Here is a 7317-nt window from a genome sequence, read left to right as displayed (position 1 = left end):
AAAAAAAAAAAAAAAAAAGAATGAGCATGAACCTGAGTGGGGGAAGGTGGTAGCTTTGGTTCTATTCAGTTCGGCCGATAGTGTGAGCTGGCCTCTCTTTGGAGATTAGGGTTACTCTCGGGCAATAGGGCAAAGGGTAATGATAATTTACGCCGGGCACCTTGTTTCATATCTACAGAAGCAGGTGCTTAGTAAATGGTAGCTATTATCCTTTTTGTCTACTTTTCTGTTAGTGGAGGTTGAAGGAGGGGCAGTTCTCTTTCAAAAGAAGCTACAAGAATAAAAGTCTCTGTGGCGTCCTCAGTTAGTAGAGAAGGTGTTCTACTGCCTGGGAAGACGAGGAGGGGCATGTGTTGTGTTTGCCTCCTCCGGCAACCGAGATGTGCCAGCCGCAGCGCGCTTCAAGAAGGAACTTGCCCGGCGCCGGCGGGGAGCGCGGGGAGCCTCCGGCGTCCGGCCTCCAGCGGCTGTGCCTTCGGGCCCTGCCTCTGCCCAGGGCTGTGGGGCCCTGCTCTCCTCGGGGAAGCTCTAGCTAAAGACTGAGCCCGGCTACAAAGGCCCGGCCGCTTCTGCCGGCCCTCGCTGTTCCGGAACGGGCCGTCCTGGCTCAGAGCTCTTCGGCTGATCTGCCCTGCGGTCTGAGGCTCTCTCTGCCCGATTCTTTCTCCTCCTTTTCTTTTCCATCGGCTCAGATCTGCAACTCAGTCGGAAGGCTTTCTGTTGGCTCTGTGTCCTCTGCCTTCATTTTGCCCACATGTTAAACTCATCCGAGGAACATTTTTCACTCTTCGCTCTGCCTCCTTGTTTGCGGCCCAGAGTTATCTGAACGGACGCAGCCGGGCCTCGAAGTGGCCTGAGAGAGCTAGGAGAAAGGGTGGAGGTCGGTGCCGGTTGCTCACCACCGGCCTGGACATCAAGCCCCCAGCCTGGGTAGTGTGTGGGGCCCGGAGAATGGGCTGGTCTCATTGCTAAAACGTACACTGGCTGTGATTTGCGGAAGGTTCTCACGGAGGGGAATGCTCGGGCTGGTGCAAGGGTTTGAGAAGTCTGGAGGTGGGGGGTGGAGGCTGCAGGAGAGGGTGGAGGAGGCCTCGCAGACGAGAACAATGGAATTGTCTGGTTGCTGTTCTGTTCCGTAATACCCTACAGAGAGATAATGAAAAACCAAGGGCAGTCAATACACAATTGAAAACCAGGTGTGAAGGCCAGAAGTCCTCTCTGGTAGTTTACAAAGAGGCTCTTATCTTCTGCAGTGGGAGAGCAGAAAAAGCTGACGGCAGAACTCAAGATTAAATAGTTACATTCATCGGCCTTCAGAGCTGGTCCAATGCTTGACTGGGGCGGTGCGTTCCGGCAAGGTCGGAGCCCTGTTGGGGGCACCCCAGCACTCTGCTGCGTGAGATGAGGATATGTGGGTGCAGGCCCCTGAAGATTTGGGCTTCCCAGGGGTTCAAGAAAGCAGATTAGGGACAGGTTGAAGTCATTCGTGTTCAGCCCCATGGCTGCACAGCAAAAACCGTACGAAATTTCTGTACTTGGCTTTCCCAGGAAAGGAAGGCCTAGGTCAACCAGTCAGCACGTGCCTGTCCAACACAAGTGAGCTGACCGGGCTCCAAGACTTCCCCTGGCTCCGGATAAGGAAAGTAACCCCACTTCAACCAATCAGCAAACACCCGGCACAGCTTCCTTGTTCCTACTCATGTTGGTCTATAAAGCCCTCTTGAGTTGTACAGCTCTTTGGAGCTCCTTTCTCTTGGCCAGTTTGGATGCTGCCCAACTCATGGATCGCTAAATAAAGCCGCTAAGATCTTTAAAATGTACTCAGCTGACTTTTGTTCTTTAATACCAGGCTCCTCTGAACCCTGAGAGCCTTCAAAGGTGACCCACTTCTCCCTATTAAGAGCTAGAATGCTCCCCACCTCCAGCGTGGAAAGATACTGTAGAATCTTCTCCCCCATGAGGCGACAGCTGCACGGCGCACCCCTCCCCACCCCCCCCACCCCGCCCTGCTCAGGATCTGCCCAACTTATCTCTTGGTTGCCAGGCCCATAACTAGAATCATGCAACAGCATAACGCAGCTGGGGAAGGGCTGGGCCTGATAAAGGAGGAAGGGGACCATACCCCAGGGGAGCTCCAAGACCTGTCAGTATGTGCCAGCAGGAGCTGTGCGAGAAACAGTGGACTGGGTTTTGCGGATGATTGATTCATGGGCCTGAAAACTATGGAGAAGGCAGAGTTTGTTGTCTGACTGGCACTCTCTTGGGATACCCTGACAAGGACCCTGGAGATGGGGTCTGTTAGGGAAGTTTCTAGATGCCTGGAGAAAGTGGTAGCCCAAACTGAGCGTAGTTGAAATGCCGAAATTATCACAACAAACAATGGAGCAAGGAATTAAGAGTCTGAGAGAGGTGGGAAGACAGGAATGCATATATTACCCGAGACCAGATGACTCACCAGTGGATTATGCTGCATGGAAAAATCCAGAGGACAAATCATTCACCGAGACCATCAGAAATGTGCTGGGGAGCTGGATATCAGCCTTACTGAAGCATTTAGTGGAGGCTTCTACTGTAGGTTAAGACAGAGACCATCACGAAGTTTGGCTTGTTGATAGTGAAGGAGATGATAAAACGGGACTGAAAAGCAATAGAGGCCACAGGGTGGTGTTTAACCGCCGGAAGCTATGGGAATGCAATTACCTCGACCAGAAAGGATGGAGTAGCCACCAAGGAGCTTTAAATAGGAGAGAATCGTGCGGATGGTTATAAAACTACAGCTCGCTAGGGGCTTAACTGTAGCTACCTAGGGGAAAACCAACGGGCACACAAGGATGCTGCTTAATCCACACAATCGTCCTGGGGCGCCTGGGTGGCTCATTTGGTTGTGTCTGACTCCTGGTTTCAGCTCAGGTTATGATCTCAGGGTCCAGAGATTGATTGAGCCCTGCAGCGGTGGCCTCTGCTCAGTGGGGAGTCTGCTGGAGATTCTCTCCCTCTCCCTCTTCTCCCTCCTCCCCTTCCCCTGGCTCATGCACACATGCGCGGGCTCACACGTGCTCTCTCTCTCTCTCTCCAACGTAAATAAATAAATAAATAAATAAATACAGTAGTCCTCCCTTATCTGCAGAGGATATGTTCCAGGCCCCCCAGTGGATGCCTGAAACCATGGATCTACTGAACCCAGTATATACTACGCTTTTCCCTATACATACATATCTGTGATAAAGTTTAATTTATAAATTAGGTACAGTAAGAGATTAACAACAATAACTAACCATAAAATAGAACAATTATAACAATATATTGTAATGAAAGTGATGTGAATATGGTCTCTGTCTCTCTCTGAAAATACCTTACTCTATGATATTTACCCTTCTTATGATGATGTGAGATGATGAGATACTTCGCTGCTGAATTGAAGTGAAATGAATCGTACAGGCATTGTGACCTGGCGTTTGGCTACCATTGACCTTCTGATGGTTCCTAAGAAGGAGGGTCATCTGCTTCCGGACTGTAGTTGACTACAGGTAAATGAAACTGCAGGAAGGAAGACCGAGGATAAGGGCAGGGGTGGGGGGACTACTGTATAATTGAAAGGAGGCAAAGGTGGACATGCAGAAGGCTTAGAGTGTTGCTCCAATAAAAAGTCATGACCCGTTGCCCATTTCATTGTCCCTCCAGCCAGTTTTCAGTACTGGAATGTATTGAATTACGAGGCGGCCATGTCTTCAGCTCCCCAGGCGGAAGGAACCTGCAACACCATGACAACGTAGATCACCATGATTCCCCAGTGTTTTCCCAAGGCAACCAGCTGTTTACTCAGGTACCTGTATGGGAAGGGGAGGGGAGCAGAATTTCCCATCCCCAAATATGCCTCTTTGGTGTAAGGATTATTTGGGGATGTTTATTTTTAAGAAACTGCAGACATAGGAGAAGCTCTGAGAACTGAGTAGAAGTTGCCGGTTTTTGTAGGAGACAGTCCATTTGTAAGGGTTAATCTGCTTTTGTAAGTGTGTGTCCCTCCCTGTACCAGGAAGGAAAGAGTGACTGTAAATTTCTAGAAACTTTTTATCCCTGGAGAAGGCAAGGACTTAAATTTGCATAAAAACCACACCCTTGATTACTGGGCCTTTCCTGGTCACCTCCCATAACTGATCTTCCCCTTCCCCCCAAACATCTTTTGTCTTTGACTGAAGATGGTATTTCAGGGGGTGGTTTGGGCCATCTCAGGGAGTTACTCAGTTTTCCTGGGTATCTCCCATATTTACAAGAGGTATACACATTATTAAACTTCTTGTTCTTTTATTGTTATTATTTTTTTAGATCGTATTTATTTTGTCAGGGAGAGAGAGAGAGAGAGAAAGAAAGCACAAGAAGGGGGTGTGGCAGGCAGAGAGAGGAAGCGGGCTCCCCACCAAGCAAGGAGCCTGGTGGGGGGACTCTGGGATCATGACCTGAGCCAAAGGGAGACGCTTAACCGACTGAGCCGCCCAGACATCCCAAACTTCTTCTTCTTCTTTCTTTTTAAAGATTTTATTTTTGAGTAATATTGTTAAGTAATCTCTATACCCAACTACCCAGCATGGGCCTCAAACTTACAACCCCAAGATCAAGAGTTACACACTCTACTGACTGGGCCAGCTGGGTGCTCCCACATTATTAGACTTCTGTTTTTCTCCTGTGAAACTGTCATTTATTGCAGGGTGTGGTCTAAGCCAACAACCCAGAAGACTAGAGGGAAAACTATTTTTGCCCACCTACAGGTAGGAAAGGGAAATATGCAGACATTTGGAGGATGATTGGACGTAGACTCCAAGTTGGCCTTGATAAACAGACACAGCATCGTCAGGTCTCTTGTTAGAGTGGAGACACATAGGGGCCAAAGCCCAACTTACATTGTCTCTACTTTCTTTAGGGACCCACCCATTAGTAATTTTCCTAGTCCTTGAATGCATAATTGGGATGGACATAACTTGGCAATTGAGTTAATCCCCACATTGGTGCTTGGGCTGTGTGTGGGGTGAAAGCCATCACAATAGGGAAGGCCAAATGGATGAAACACGATCCTTCCTCTACCCTATACTTCCTCACCCTTACCCCAGCAGCCAAGGTAGTAACTCAAAACCAATATTGTATCCGAGGGGATGGTGATTACTGGTACACTTAAGGACCTAAAATAATCTCGTGGTCTGGCCCCCGCAGAAACTGGATGAATCCAGAGAAATGATCCTGGACCGTTCCATGATAGGCCCATTCATGGTTGCCATGCCAGACATGGTATCAGTGTTAGAACAGATTAACATGGTCTCGGGTACATGATATGCAGCCCTTAATTTGGCAGATGTGTTCTTGTCTTTCCCATAGGCACTTACTGCCTTGCCACAAGGCTCTGTTACCTTGCCTATCCTCTGTTACCACGTAGTCCAAAGAGATCTGGGCAGTTCCACCGAGTATCACATTGATTCATTGCATTGGTGACATTACGCTGATCGGGAAGGATGAGGAAGAAAGTGGCTAGTGAGCTGGAGGCCAAGGTAAGACGTGCTCTGTGGAGTATGGGAGATAAACCCCGTACCTCAGTATATGAGAGACAAATAAACTTCAATTGTATTGAAGCTAATGGTGTTTGAGTTGCTATCACTTGCAGCCGATCTTAATCGTGATACAGGATCATTTGCCCCCAAATAACAGTGTTTTAGAGTAATTTATCCTTAGAAGTATTTCTGATGATAATTAGATTACAACTAATTGTCTATTGATATTGCTACAAGTTCATGTCAGTAGCGAAAGATACAAATCTTTCTATTCTACAATGGGACTTAAAGTGAGAAGGGATGACTCTAGGCTATCTAAGAGAGGGTTTTGCAAACAGGCAAGATGCAAAGCGAGGGGAGGGCGGTGGAATACAGACCTATATTACACCACTTATATTGACTTAGCTCTCAGGAGGCCATTTGAACAGACCTTATTTCTCACAGTGGTGCTGAGGTAAGGGCCCTAATAAGTATGAATAATCAGGGGTCCCTATGGAGATCAGTGAGTTGCCATTCATATCTGACAGTCAATGGTTAAGGAGTAGTCACTTAAACTAAACTGACATATAATTTGTTATTCTTTTTTTTTTTTTAAAGATTTTATTTATTTATCCGACAGAGATAGAGACAGCCAGCGAGAGAGGGAACACAAGCAGGGGGAGTGGGAGAGGAAGAAGCAGGCTCATAGTGGAGGAGCCTGATGTGGGGCTCGATCCCATAACGCCGGGATCACGCCCTGAGCCGAAGGCAGACACTTAACCGCTGTGCCACCCAGGCGCCCCTATAATTTGTTATTCTTAACAGATGTTCCCAAAAGTTATGAAAGAGTATATTAGTAGCCATTCATGCCCAAGTGAAATATTGTCTGAACAATCTTGTACATAAAATGTATCAAGTAGGAATAGGTATTGAGTTTAAATTGAGTGATCAGCAGACCAATAGGTCTGTAGTTTAGTTGGAACTAGAAGATTGCCCATAAAAATAATTTGTTACTACATGAAGAAGCCCTACTGGGAATGCAATTTAAGAAACCTCAATAAGGGGCGCCTGGGTAGCACAGCGGTTAAGCGTCTGCCTTCGGCTCAGGGCGTGATCCCGGCGTTATGGGATCGAGCCCCACATCAGGCTCCTCCACTATGAGCCTGCTTCTTCCTCTCCCACTCCCCCTGCTTGTGTTCCCTCTCTCGCTGGCTGTCTCTATCTCTGTCGGATAAATAAATAAAATCTTTAAAAAAAAAAAAAGAATAACAAATTATATGTCAGTTTAGTTTAAGTGACTACTCCTTAACCATTGACTGTCAGATATGAATGGCAACTCACTGATCTCCATAGGGACCCCTGATTATTCATACTTATTAGGGCCCTTACCTCAGCACCACTGTGAGAAATAAGGTCTGTTCAAATGGCCTCCTGAGAGCTAAGTCAATATAAGTGGTGTAATATAGGTCTGTATTCCACCGCCCTCCCCTCGCTTTGCATCTTGCCTGTTTGCAAAACCCTCTCTTAGATAGCCTAGAGTCATCCCTTCTCACTTTAAGTCCCATTGTAGAATAGAAAGATTTGTATCTTTCGCTACTGACATGAACTTGTAGCAATATCAATAGACAATTAGTTGTAATCTAATTATCATCAGAAATACTTCTAAGGATAAATTACTCTAAAACACTGTTATTTGGGGGCAAATGATCCTGTATCACGATTAAGATCGGCTGCAAGTGATAGCAACTCAAACACCATTAGCTTCAATACAATTGAAGTTTATTTGTCTCTCATATACTGAGGT

This window comes from Ursus maritimus, assembly GCF_017311325.1.
Source record: "Ursus maritimus isolate PB19 chromosome X unlocalized genomic scaffold, ASM1731132v1 scaffold_X1, whole genome shotgun sequence".
NCBI lineage: Eukaryota > Metazoa > Chordata > Mammalia > Carnivora > Ursidae > Ursus > Ursus maritimus.
Note: the sequence above shows the minus strand (reverse complement) of the source record.